The sequence below is a fragment of the Nomascus leucogenys genome, chromosome 17 (assembly GCF_006542625.1).
Source record: "Nomascus leucogenys isolate Asia chromosome 17, Asia_NLE_v1, whole genome shotgun sequence".
Lineage (NCBI taxonomy): Eukaryota > Metazoa > Chordata > Mammalia > Primates > Hylobatidae > Nomascus > Nomascus leucogenys.
The window spans coordinates 37,826,186-37,838,259 of NC_044397.1; the positions used below are offsets into that span (position 1 = coordinate 37,826,186).

General features: G+C 49.9%; 1 pseudogene; it reads right to left on the reverse strand.

Moving 5' to 3' along the window:
• Window positions 1–425: 425 nt before the first annotated feature.
• LOC100602691 lies at window positions 426–1,772 on the reverse strand (annotated as a pseudogene).
• Between the last annotated feature and the right edge of the window lie 10,302 nt (window positions 1,773–12,074).

The following is a 12,074-nucleotide window of genomic DNA, read 5'->3' on the forward strand; positions in this document are numbered from 1 at the left end:
CTCGGGTTCACGCCATTCTCCTGCCTCAGCCTCCCGATAGTAGCTGGGACTACAGGTATGCGCCACCGTGCCCGGCTAATTTTTTGTACTTTTAGTAGAGACGGGGTTTCACAGTGTTAGCCAGGATGGTCTCGATCTCCTGACCTTGTGACCCGCCCGCCTCGGCCTCCCAAAGTGCTGGGATTGAGCCACCGCGCCCGGCTGGTATTTCAAACTTTCAACACGTGAACGTGGGATTTTTTTTTTTCTGTTTCAGAATTTAAAAACAAAGAAAGAAAAAACATCTTTACATGAGTTTTTAAATCCTACTTTAAAATATAAAAGAAACATCCATCATTGGCCGCACAGCCCCAGCCCCAGCCTCCCCACCATGGAGCGAGAGGAACCGCCTGGGTCCTGTTGCGCACGCGGATTTGCTTGTCTGCTTAACTGGTGTCCATTCTGGCATTACCGGCGTCCAGCCCCTCTGCCGAAAAGCTGCTGCTTTGAATTCCTGCCGGCACCTCTGCTTCTTCCCCGGTCGCCTCCACTGGTGCCTCCCTGGGTGCCTCCGTTACCACCAAAACCTCCGGCGCCACGGTTTCTAGTCATGCCACCTCTGTTTACGCTCTGTGTAGGTGTCTCCTGTGTATCAATCTGATGTGACAAGCTGAATGTTCACGGGGGGGCCAGCCAGAGGGGCGCCGTAGTACTGCTTCATGGCCTTCAGGGCGTGTGCCTTCCACTCCAACTGCGTGTCTGCTGATCCTAAGCTGCGGCCAGAGCGATCTTAGTGCACAGCCGCCTTCTTCAGCGTTCCAAATTCTGCAAAGAGTTCCCAAATATCGGTGTCTGACACTCCAAAATCTAGACTGGACACCAGCAGTTTCCCACCCGTCTCCACGCCGGCACCACCGCTGGTCCACAGCTGGGGAGGCCCAGAAGACAGGGAGTTCTAGGACAGAAGGGCGCAGGAAGCCCTAACCACCCGCTTTTCCTGTCATGCCCTGAGACTAGGTGTCATCCTTCTTCTTGTAGAAATAACTCCTGAGCCGGGCGCAGTGGGTCAGGCCTGGAATCCCAGCACTTTAGGAGGCAGAGGCAGGCAGATCACCTGAGATCGAGAGTTCCAGACCAGCCTGACCAACATGGGGAAACCCTGTCTCCACTAAAAATACAAAATTAGCCGGGCATGGTGGCTCAGGCCTGTAATCCCAGCACTTTGAGAGGCCGAGGCAGGTGGATCGCCTGAGGTCAGGAGTTCGAGACCAGCCTGGCCAACATGGGGAAACTCTGTCTCTACTAAAAATACAAAAATTAACAGGGCGTGGTGGCAGCCGCCTGTAATCCCAGCTACATGGGAGGTGGAGGCAGGAGAATCGCTTGAACCCGTGAGGCAGAGGTTGTGGTGAGCCAAGATCGTGCCATTGTTCTCCAGCCTGGGCAACAAAGAGCAAAACTCTGTCTGAAAAAAAACAAAAAACAAAGAACAAAAAAACAATAACCCCTGATTGGAGGCCAAGAAAGGACCAGATTCTGCTAATCCACAAAATCTGGTGGTCAAGAACTTCACTAAAAGAAGAAGTAAAAGGATTTCCTTCCTGAAGGACCCGCACAGCTGGATTGCTTCCCTAAGACCAAAAAACCCTGGAGCCCTGCTTGCAGAGACCCAGCCCCCTCACTGCACTGCTGCAGGACACTGACGGCCTGAGTCTGGAGATGGACACACTCTGCCCACTTATTTGACCCCAACACTCACGGGGTCGGTTGGAATAGCCAGGAAATGTGTGCATGCGGGGTCCCAAGAGACAGTGTGTGGGCTGGGCACGGTGGCTCTCGCCTGTAATCCCAGCACTTTGGGAGGCCAAGGTGGGTGGATCACTTGAGGTCAGGAGTTCAAGACCAACCTGGCCAACATGATGAAATCATGTCTCTACTAAAAATACAAAAATTAGTCGGGCATAGTGGGGTGCCTGTAGTCCCACTACTCAGGAGGCTGAAGCAGAATCACTTGAACCTGGGAGGGGGAGGTTTCAGTGAGCCGAGATTGTGCCACTGCACTCCAGCCTGGGCAACAGAGTGAGACTCTGTCTCAAAAAAAAAAAAAAAAAGAGAGAGAGACAGTGCGTGGCAGGAAAGCCCTGTGTGGTGGAGAGCTGCTGGCCGCTGTAGCCAGGGCCCTGACTCTACCCTTTAGGAGGATATGAATTTGGACAGCACTTTCTTCCTCCATGCACTGGCACTAATGGTGCTTGTTTGAAACACCTTATTTTACTATTGGGAGGCTCGAAGGAGACAGAGTCACAGGAGCACTTTGTTTTTTGAGACAGGATTTTGCTCTGTTGCCCGAGCTAGAGTGCAGCCACGTGATAACAGCTCAGTGGCAGCCTCAATCTCTCTGGGCTCAATTGATCCTTCCACCTCAACCTCCTGAGTAGCTGGGACTACAGGTGCACGTCACCACGCCCAGCTCATTTTTGCATTTTTTTTTTTTTTTTTTGTAGAGATGAGGTTTTGCCATGTTGCCCAGGTGGATCTTGAACCCCTGGCATCAAGGCATCTGCCTGCCTTGGCCTCCCAAGATGCTGGGATTACAGGCGTGAACCACCACACCCGCCCGACACAGGAGCACTTTGCAAACTGTAAAGCATTGCAGAAAAATGAACAGTGAAATGACAGTGATGTCCCAGTCACCCAACCTCCCTGGGAATCAGCTTCTGCTCATTAGCTCAGCAGCTCAGGCCACAAAGGAAGTCTTTGGACAAGATGGATAGTTAGTCACCCAGTGAGTTTGGAAGCTTAGGGAAGGTAGAATTCCCAGGGAGCCCCAGGGGGAGGCAGGAGACACCAAGACAGACAAAGGCACTGAGAGGGGACATAGGAAGATTCTCAACACCAACCCTGCCGCTGCTTCGGGGAAGCATCTCTGCCTCCACAAGGCTTTTAACCTCGCCAGGAAGGCAAGGTGCACAGGACAGCCCACTTTGCTCATCCTCTTCTCCAGAATGTCTGAGAAATGCCTAGTGATTCCTGCCTCCTCTGCCCTAGTCTCTCTCCCTGCTTTCTGCCACTATGGTTCACAGCCCTAAAGAATGACTCCTCCCAAGGAATGGTCTCCTTAGGAACACAGTCCCCCGGAATATGCCAACTCCAATCGGAGGACATCTATGCGACATGAGAGGTTCTGACTATTTTGCAATTCTTTCTTTTCTTTCTTTCCTTTTCTTTTCTTTTTTTTTTTTTTTGGAGACAGGGTCTTGCTCTGTCGCTCAGGCTGGAGTGCAATGGCACAATCTCGGCTCACTGTAACCTCCCTCTCCCAGCCTCCCAGGTCCAAGCGATTCTCATGCCTCAGCCTCCTGAGTAGCTGAGACTACAGGCGCATACCACCATACCTGGCTAATTTTTGTGTTTTTAGTAGAGACAGTGTTTCACCGTGTTGGCCAGTCTGGTCTCGAACTCCTGACCTCAAGTGATCCACTGGCCTCAGCCTCCCAAAGTGCTGGAATTACAGGCGTGAGCGACTGCACACAGCCATATTTTGCAGTTCTTGAGATACATGGGGAAATGCTGGACTGAGAGTTGATAGACCTAGATTCCTAGATACTTTCTTTCTTTCTTTCTTTCTTTTTTGGATACAAGGTCTTCCTCTGTCACCCAGGCTGAAGTGCAGTGGTGCTGACTTGGCTCACTGCAGCCTCAATCTCCTGGGCTCAAGCGATCCTCCCACCTCAGCCTTCTGAGTAGCTGGTAATACAGACACACACCACCACACCTGGCTAATTTTTTGTATTTTTAGTAGAGATCAGGTTTCGCCATGTTGCCTAGGCTTGTCTTGAACTCCTGAGCTCAAGCAATCTGCCCACCTCGGCCTCACAAAGTGCTGTGATTACGGGACGGAGCCACCGCACCCAGCTGATAGACCTAGATTTTGATTCCAGTTCTGCTACTTACTAGCTGAGAGGGGAAGTGGCTAATTCTCTCTAGGACTTGGTTTGTCCATCTGTAAGATGGGCATAGTGATCCCCACCCCGTGTTCTGGCCGGACAGCATTGTCATGTCAAGAACTTTGCTGAGGACTGGGCGTGGTGGCTCACGCCTCTAATCCCAACACTTTGGGAAGCTGAGGAAGGAGGATCACTTGAGCCTAGAAGTTTGAGGCCAGTCTGGGCAACATAGACCCCCATCTCTACAAAAAATTAAAAAATTAGCTGGGTGTGGTGGTGTGTGCCTGTATTCCCAGTTACTTGGGAGGCTGAGGTGGGAGGATGGCTTAAGTTGGGGAGGTCAAGGCTGCAGTAAGCTATGATTGTGTCACCCTACTCCAGCCTGGGTGACAGAGTGAAACCTTGTCTCAAAAAAAGAAGACCCAGATCTTCAGGAAAGAAGAAAGGACATGACAAACAATAAATGTGAGTAAATATGAAAGACAATCTTTTTACGCTTAATTTGTTTAAAATATATATGACAATTTAAGTCAAAAGTAAAAACGTTTGCCAGGTGTGGTGGCTCAAGCCTGTAATCCCAGCACTGTGGGAGGCCGAGGCGGGGAGATCACATGAGGTCAGGAGTTTGAGACCAACTTGGACAACATGGTGAAACTCCATCTCTACTAAAAATACAAAAATTAGCCGAGCATGGTGGTGCACACCTGTAATCCCAGCCTGTGTGATCCTTTATGGGAGGGAGAGAGCATAAGGAAATCTGCTTTTGGATTCCTCCAGATTTCTATGACTCTTTTTTTTTTAAATTTAATTAAATTAATTTATTTATTCATTTATTTTATTTATTTATTTTTTTTGAGACACAGTTTTGCTCTTGTCGCCCAGGCTGGAGTGCAATGACACGATCTTGGCTCACTGCAACCTGCACCTGGCAGGTTCAAGTGATTCTCCTGCCTCAGCCTCCCGAGTAGCTGGGATTACAGGCACGCACCACCATGCCAGGCTAATTTTTGTATTTTTAGTAAAGATGGGGTTTCACCATGTTGTCTAAGCTGGTCTCAAACTCCTGACCTCAGGCGATCTGCCCGCCTCGGGCTCCCACAGTGCTGGGATTACAGGTGGGAGCCACCGCGCCCGGCCACTATGACTTTTTCCTTTATGATCCAGCTGAGGTAGGACATGGGACTCAACTTCAGAGGCAGGGAATCAAACTCTGGACCAGATTGAGGACTAGCTAAAACAGAAAAGAGGCAAAAGCACCTCTGCATGAGGCAGAGGTAAAGAGGACTTCTTGAGCTCAGGAGTTTGAGACCAGCCTAGGCAACATGGTGAAACCCTGTCTCTACCAAAAATACAAAAATTAGCCAGGCATGGTGAAGTACCCCTGTGGTCCCAGAAAAAGAAAAAGAAAAAAGAATTAACCACCAATTCTTCACCAACTCTTCCAAAACATAGAAGAGGAGAGAATATTTTCCAGGACAGTATTACCCTGATACCAAAAACAGACAAAGACATCACATGAAAATAAAAATACATACCAATATCTCTTATAAAATAACTAGGGATAAATTTAACCAAGGAGGTAAAAGAATTATATACTGAAAACTACAAAAAATTGTTGAAATAAATGAAGGCAGACCCAAATAAAGTTTTTAAAATCTCACATTCAGATGTTTCGGCTGTGGACCTCTCAAGAACTGCAAAATATGGCTGTGTGCAGTGGTGACTCGTGCTTGTAATCCCAGCACTTTGGGAGGCTGAGGCAAGCGGATCACTTGAGGTCAGGAGTTTGAGACCAGCCTGGCCAACGTGGCGAAAAAACGTCTCTACTAAAAATACAAAAATTAGTCGGATGTGGTGGTGTGTGCCTGTAGTCCCAGCTACTCAGGAGGTTGAGGTGGAAGGATCAGTTGAGCCCAGAGAGACTGAGGCCGTCAGTGAGCTGTTACCACACGACAGAGTGAAATCTTGTCTCAAAAAACAAAGTGCTCCTGTGACTCTGTCTCATTCAAGCCTCCCAATAGTAAAATAAGGTGTTTCAAGCAAGCACCATTAATGCCAGTGCATGGAGGAAGAAAGTGCTGTCCAAATTCATATCCTCCTAACGGGTAGAGTCAGGGCCCTGGCTACAGCAGCTGGCAGCTCTCCACTGCACAGGGCTTTCCTGCCATGCACTGTCTCTCTCTCTCTCTCTCTTTTTTTTCTTTTTGAGACAGAATCTCACTCCATTGCCCAGGCTGGAGTGCAGTGGCACGATCTCAGCTCACTGAAACCTCCACCTCCTGGGTTCAAGCGATTTTCATGTCAGCCTCCCGAGTAGGGGGACTACAAGCGCCCCACCACGCCTGGCTAGTTTTTGTATTTTTAGTAGAGATGGGGTTTCATCATGCTGGCCAGGCTAGTCTTGAACTCCTGACCTCAAGTGATCCACCCACTTTGGCCTCCCAAAGGGCTGGGATTACAGGCAAGAGCCACTGTGCCCGGCCCACACACTGTCTCTTGGGACCCCGCATGCACACATTTCCTGGCTATTCCAACCGACCCCGTGAGTGTTGGGGTCAAATAAGTGGGCAGAGTGTGTCCATCTCCACACTCAGGCCGTCAGTGTCCTGCAGCAGTGCAGTGAGGGGGCTTGGTCTCTGCAAGCAGGGCTCCAGGGTTTTTTGGTCTTAGGGAAGCAATCCAGCTGTGTGGGTCCTTCAGGAAGGAAATCCTTTCACTTCTTCTTTTAGTGAAGTTCTTGACCACCAGATTTTGTGGATTAGCAGAATCTGGTCCCTTCTTGGCCTCCAGTCAGGAGCTATTTCTACCTACAAGCAGAAGCATGACACCTAGTCTCCGGGAGTGACAGGAAAACTGGGTGGTTAGTGCTTCTGGCCCCCTTCTGTCCTGGAATTCTGTGCCTTCTGGGCCTCCCCAGCTGTGGACCCTCAGAAAGAATTTTGTGCATATGCTTGTAGCTCTTCCTTTCTCCTGCATACAACTGTTTTCAGTGAGCCTCTGGTTAGTCAATATCTTTCAACCTCCTTCTCAACGCCATTCTTTTTTTTTTTTTTTGAGACAGAGTCTCACTCTGTTGCCCAGGCTGGAGTGCAGTGGTGTGATCTCGGCTCACCGCAACCTCCACCTCCTGGGTTCCAGCGATTCTCCTGTCTCAGCTCCCAAGTAGCTGGGATTACAGGTGCCTGCCAGCCTCCCTGGCTAATTTTTGTATTTTTAGTAGAGACTGAGTTTCGCCATGTTTGCCAGGCTGGTGTCAAACTCCTGACCTCAGGTGATCCACCCGCCTTGGCCTCCCAAAGTGCTGGGATTACAGGCGTGAGCCACCGCGCCTGGCCTCAATGTCATTCTCTTCTCTCCATATGTCTTTCAGGACTTACAGAGCAGGAGCTCCCTCAGATGATGCCCTGGGCCCCACCAGTGGTACATCATAGCCAGCCCACACCGACCTGGGAGAGCTGACTGTCAGCATCTCTTCCCAGCTCCACTTTCAGGGACATGTGGTTGGTGGCTTGAATGCAGCCATGGTGGGAGGATTCACACCATAGCAACTGGCAAACGCTGCCAATCACACTTGTCCCCACAAAGCCAGTTTGTTAAATATTTGCCAACATAACCCTGGCTTCACCTTACCTTCGTCAACCAGACCTGCCCAGATGTTGGCTAATAATCCTTTGTGTTGGTATCAGTCTCTCCCATGTGGCATTCCTGTGTCCACCTCCCCAGCAGGTCAGCCTGGCCCTGGGGGACTGAGCCAGCCAGAAGGTGGCAATTGAGGTCAGACCAGCGTCCCTGAATTGGGAAGGACAAGAGGATTTGCATGGAGCATGGATAGTTTCTGTGACAGACATCACATGTGCGTGCACACACACACACACACACACACCTGGTTGACTTTATGTTTTAATTATTTTTAAAAAATTGAGACAAGGTCTTGCTCTATTGCCCAGGCTGGAGCACAGTGGTGCAAACATGGCTCACTGCAGCCTCAACCTCCTGGGTTCAAACAATCCTACTGCCTCAGCCTCCCAAATAGCTGGGACCACAGGCACGTGCCACCATGCCTGGCCAATTTTTTTTTTCTTTGAGATGAAGTCTCGCTCTGTTGCCCAGGCTGGAGTGCAATGGCGCAATCTCAACTCACTGCAATCTCCACCTCCCGGGTTCAAGCGATTCCCCTGCCTCAGTCTCCCAAGAAGCTGGGATTACAGGCATGTGCCACCATGCCCGGCTAAGTTTTTTCAAATTTTTAGTAGAGACGGGGTTTCGCCATGTTGGCCAGGCTGGTCTTGAACTCCTGACCTCAGGTGATCCGCCCGCCTTGGCCTCCCAAAGTTCTGGGATTACAGGCGTGAGCCACTGTGCCTGGCCCCAACCAAATTTTTAATTTTTGGTAGAGATAGGATCTCACGATGTTGCCCAGCTGGTCTCAAACTCCTGGGCTCAAGTGATTCTCCCACCTCAGCCTCCCAAAGTGCTGGGATTATAGCTGTGAGCCACCAGACCTGGCTGGTTTCCTTTGATTCTTGTGAGTTTAATGGTTATGGGGGAAAACACAGCTAGTACACTAAATCTGTGATTTTTTATTTATTTATTTTTTTGAGATGACATCTCCCTCTGTCGCCCGGGCTGGAGTGCATGGCACAGTCTCGGCTCACTGCAACCTCTGCCTCCTTGGTTCAAGCGATTTCTCTGCATCAGCCCCCAAGTACCTGGGACTACAGGCGCCTGCCACCATGCCCGGCTAGTTTTTGTATTTTTAGTAGAGAGGGGGTTTCACCATGTTGGCCAGGCTGATCTCGAACTTCTTACCTCAGGTGATCCACCTGTCTTGGCCTCCCAAAGTGGTGGAATTACAGGTGTGAGCCACCATGCCTGGCCCTAAATCTGTGATTTTGTGGCTATTTTTGGATGAAGTCCATTTTGACAAAACCGTTAAGTGTACAATAGATTGGGTGGTGGGAAGAAATTGTAAAATATATATATATACGTATATATATGTATATATATATACGTATATATATACACGTATATATATATATACGTATATATATATACGTATATATATACACGTATATATATATATATACGTATATATATATACGTATATATATATATATGAAGGTTATGAGTGAATGGATGAAGTTTGGCTGTTGGCGATGGAACACTGGTGAAGAATTTTAGGCAGGGGGTGACCAGGCTGGTGTGCACTTTAGGAGGGGCTTTTGTTTTGCAGCTGTGCATAGAACAGATTGGAGAGAGGTGAGTCAGGAGGCAGTGGAACAGGCCAAAAAGGAACAGGTGGATTTGGGAGGTGTTAAATAGGTAGAATCAACAAAATGAGAGGCCTGATTAGGGGTGTGTGTGTGTGTGTGTGTGTGTGTGTGTGTGTGTGTTGGGGGTGGGGATGGCAGGGAGTTGGAGGGGAAGCGATGGTGCCTTCCCTGGAGGATTTTTAAGGAATGATACAACTAGTTGCATTTGGAGCAGGAATGTGAGATACCACATGATAGATATTCCTGCCTCCTGTCCCCAGCCTCCCAACCTCACCTCTTCCTTTTTTTATTTTTTATTTTCATTTTTTGAGACAGAGTCTTGCTTTGTCACCCAGACTGGAGCACAGTGGCACTATCTCGGCTCACTGCAACCTCCAGCTCCTGGGTTCAAGCGATTCTCCTGCCTCAGCCTCCCCAGTAGCTGGGATTACAGGTGCACACCACCACGCCTGGCTAATTTTTTTATTTTTAGTAGAGACGGGGTTTCACCATGTTGGCCAGGCTGGTCTCGAACTCCTGACCTCAGGGCAGACCCACTTCGGCCTCCCAAAGTGCTGGGATTACAGGTGTGAGCCATCATGTCTGGCCTGGTCATGGACTCTTATTGGCCACGTTTCCTTCCTCTTGTCAGAGCAATTAAGCAGGACAAAGAAATAAAAGGCATCCAAATCAGAAAGGAAGAAGTTAAGGCCAAGCGTGGTGGTTCATGCCTGAAATCCCAGTCACCATGCCGGGCCCACCTCTTCCTTTTGCCTTCCAGAAAATCAGCCACATCCCACTGTTCACCTGGCTCTCCTGTCCCTGGTCTTCCCTTGGCCTGGAATGCCCTGCTTCCTTTTCCACCTGGGAACTCCTACCTGTCCTGTTCTGAAGCTTCCCAGATCCCCCACGCAGAGCCCTTTCAACCTGGTAGTTACCTGGCAATAGCAACAATTACCCCTTACTAACTGGTCCTTATCCATATTTACTGTAGGCTTGGAGCTGTCCCTGGACCATGAGGGACAGTCTTTCAGTCACTCCTTGTGATACCCAGAGGAGGGACAAGGACTTGTCTCCATTTCCCAGTGACGAAGTCAAGGCTGGGGTAGAGCCAGGATCAGAATCCAGGACTAATCACCTCCAAAGCGTATGTTCTCAACGAGTCTGATTCCTAAATCTTATGCTGTATTGTAATTATTATTGTTATTCCTTTGAGACAGAGTCTCACTCTGTCTCCCAGGCTGGAGTACAGTGGCGTGATCATAGCTCACTGCAGCCTCTACCTCCTGGGCTTGAGTGATCCTCCCACCTCAGCCTCTTGAGTAGCTGGGACTACAGACGTGTGCGACTGCACCTGGTTAATTTTTTTTCTTTTTTTTTTCGAGATGGAGTCTCTTTCTGTCACCCAGGTTGGAGTGCAGTGGTGTGATCCCGGCTCACTGTAACCTCTGCCTCCTGGGTTCAAACAATTATCTCAGCCTCCTGAGTAGCTGGGATTACAGGCGCCCACCACCACACCCGGCTAATTTTTGTATTTTCATTAGAGACGGGGTTTCACCATGTTGGCCAGGCTGGTCTTGTACTCCGGTTCACACTTGTAATCTCAGCACTTTGGGAGGCCAAGGCGGGCGGATCACTTGGGGTCAGGAGTGCACCTGGCTAATTTTAAACATTTTTTGTAGAGACGTGGTCTTACCGTGTTGCTCAGGCTGGCCTTGAACTTCTGGGCTCAAGTGACCCTCCCAAAGTGCTGAGATTACAGGCATGAACCACTATACTCGGGCTGTAATTATTTGTGTGTTGGTTTTTCCAGTGGACTCTGAGCTCTTATAACATGAAGTCTGAAACACGTCCTTCACTGGATCCCAGAATGCCTTGGCCAAATGGAGCTCCCTCATCTGAGACTTCAATTTCCTACGTGGAGATCTGCCACAGGGTGCTTGCATACCTCCCTTGGTGGGGCTCTCACTATCATCCAAGGTGATCAGATCTGTCTCTGGACAGCTTTACCTGCTTCCTTCACCTTAGGCCTTTAACATGTAAGAGGCAGCTGTGACACTGAGACGTACAAAAAGATCCTCTCAGCTGGGCATGGTGGCTCACACGTGTAATCCCAGCACTTTGGGAGGCCGAGGCAGGTGGATCGCCTGAGGTCGGGAGTTTTGAGACCACTCTGGCCAACATGGTGAAACCCCATCTCTAGTAAATATGCAAAAAATTAGCTGGGCATGATGGTGGGTGCCTATAATCCCAGCTACTCAGGAGGCTGAGGCAGGAGAATCGCTTGAACCCGGGAGGCAGAGGTTGCAGTGAGCCGAGATTACACCACTGCACTCCAGCCTGGGCAACAGAGCAAGACTCTGTCTCCCTTCCCTCCGCACCCCGCCCCCCAAAAAAGAAAAAAAAGATCCTCTTGGCCTCTTTGATCTGCAGCATCCCTGTTTACCATCCACGCTAGGCTGGCTGGTTGGCAGTGCCCTCGGCTTCCGCTGCTATATGTGCCTCCTGTTCCCGTCCCTGTTGAGCTGTTGAAAGCCCTCCCATCCGGAGATCAAAGGGCAAGGCGCTCGGTAGCTGCCACCTGTTTTCCTCCCCAGCCCCATCTGGGACCATACCCTTTCCAGGGCTGAAGTCTGTCTGTGTGGAGAGAAGTCTGTCTGACAATGGGCTCACTGTGCTCTTCTGATTGGGACCACCACCCACCCTGCACATGGGCCCCCATCAGGGCCTGCCTGTTGCCACAAAGCCAACCTCTCAGAAGTCCTTGTGAACCTTGGACTCCTGAATTTCCCAGCCAAGCCAGGCGAGATGCGGGGAAGGTACCCTTCCCTCCCCAGGTGCCCCTCCTCTCGTCCTGTTCTTCCACCCTAGATTGGGTGAGTCAGAGGAAATCATT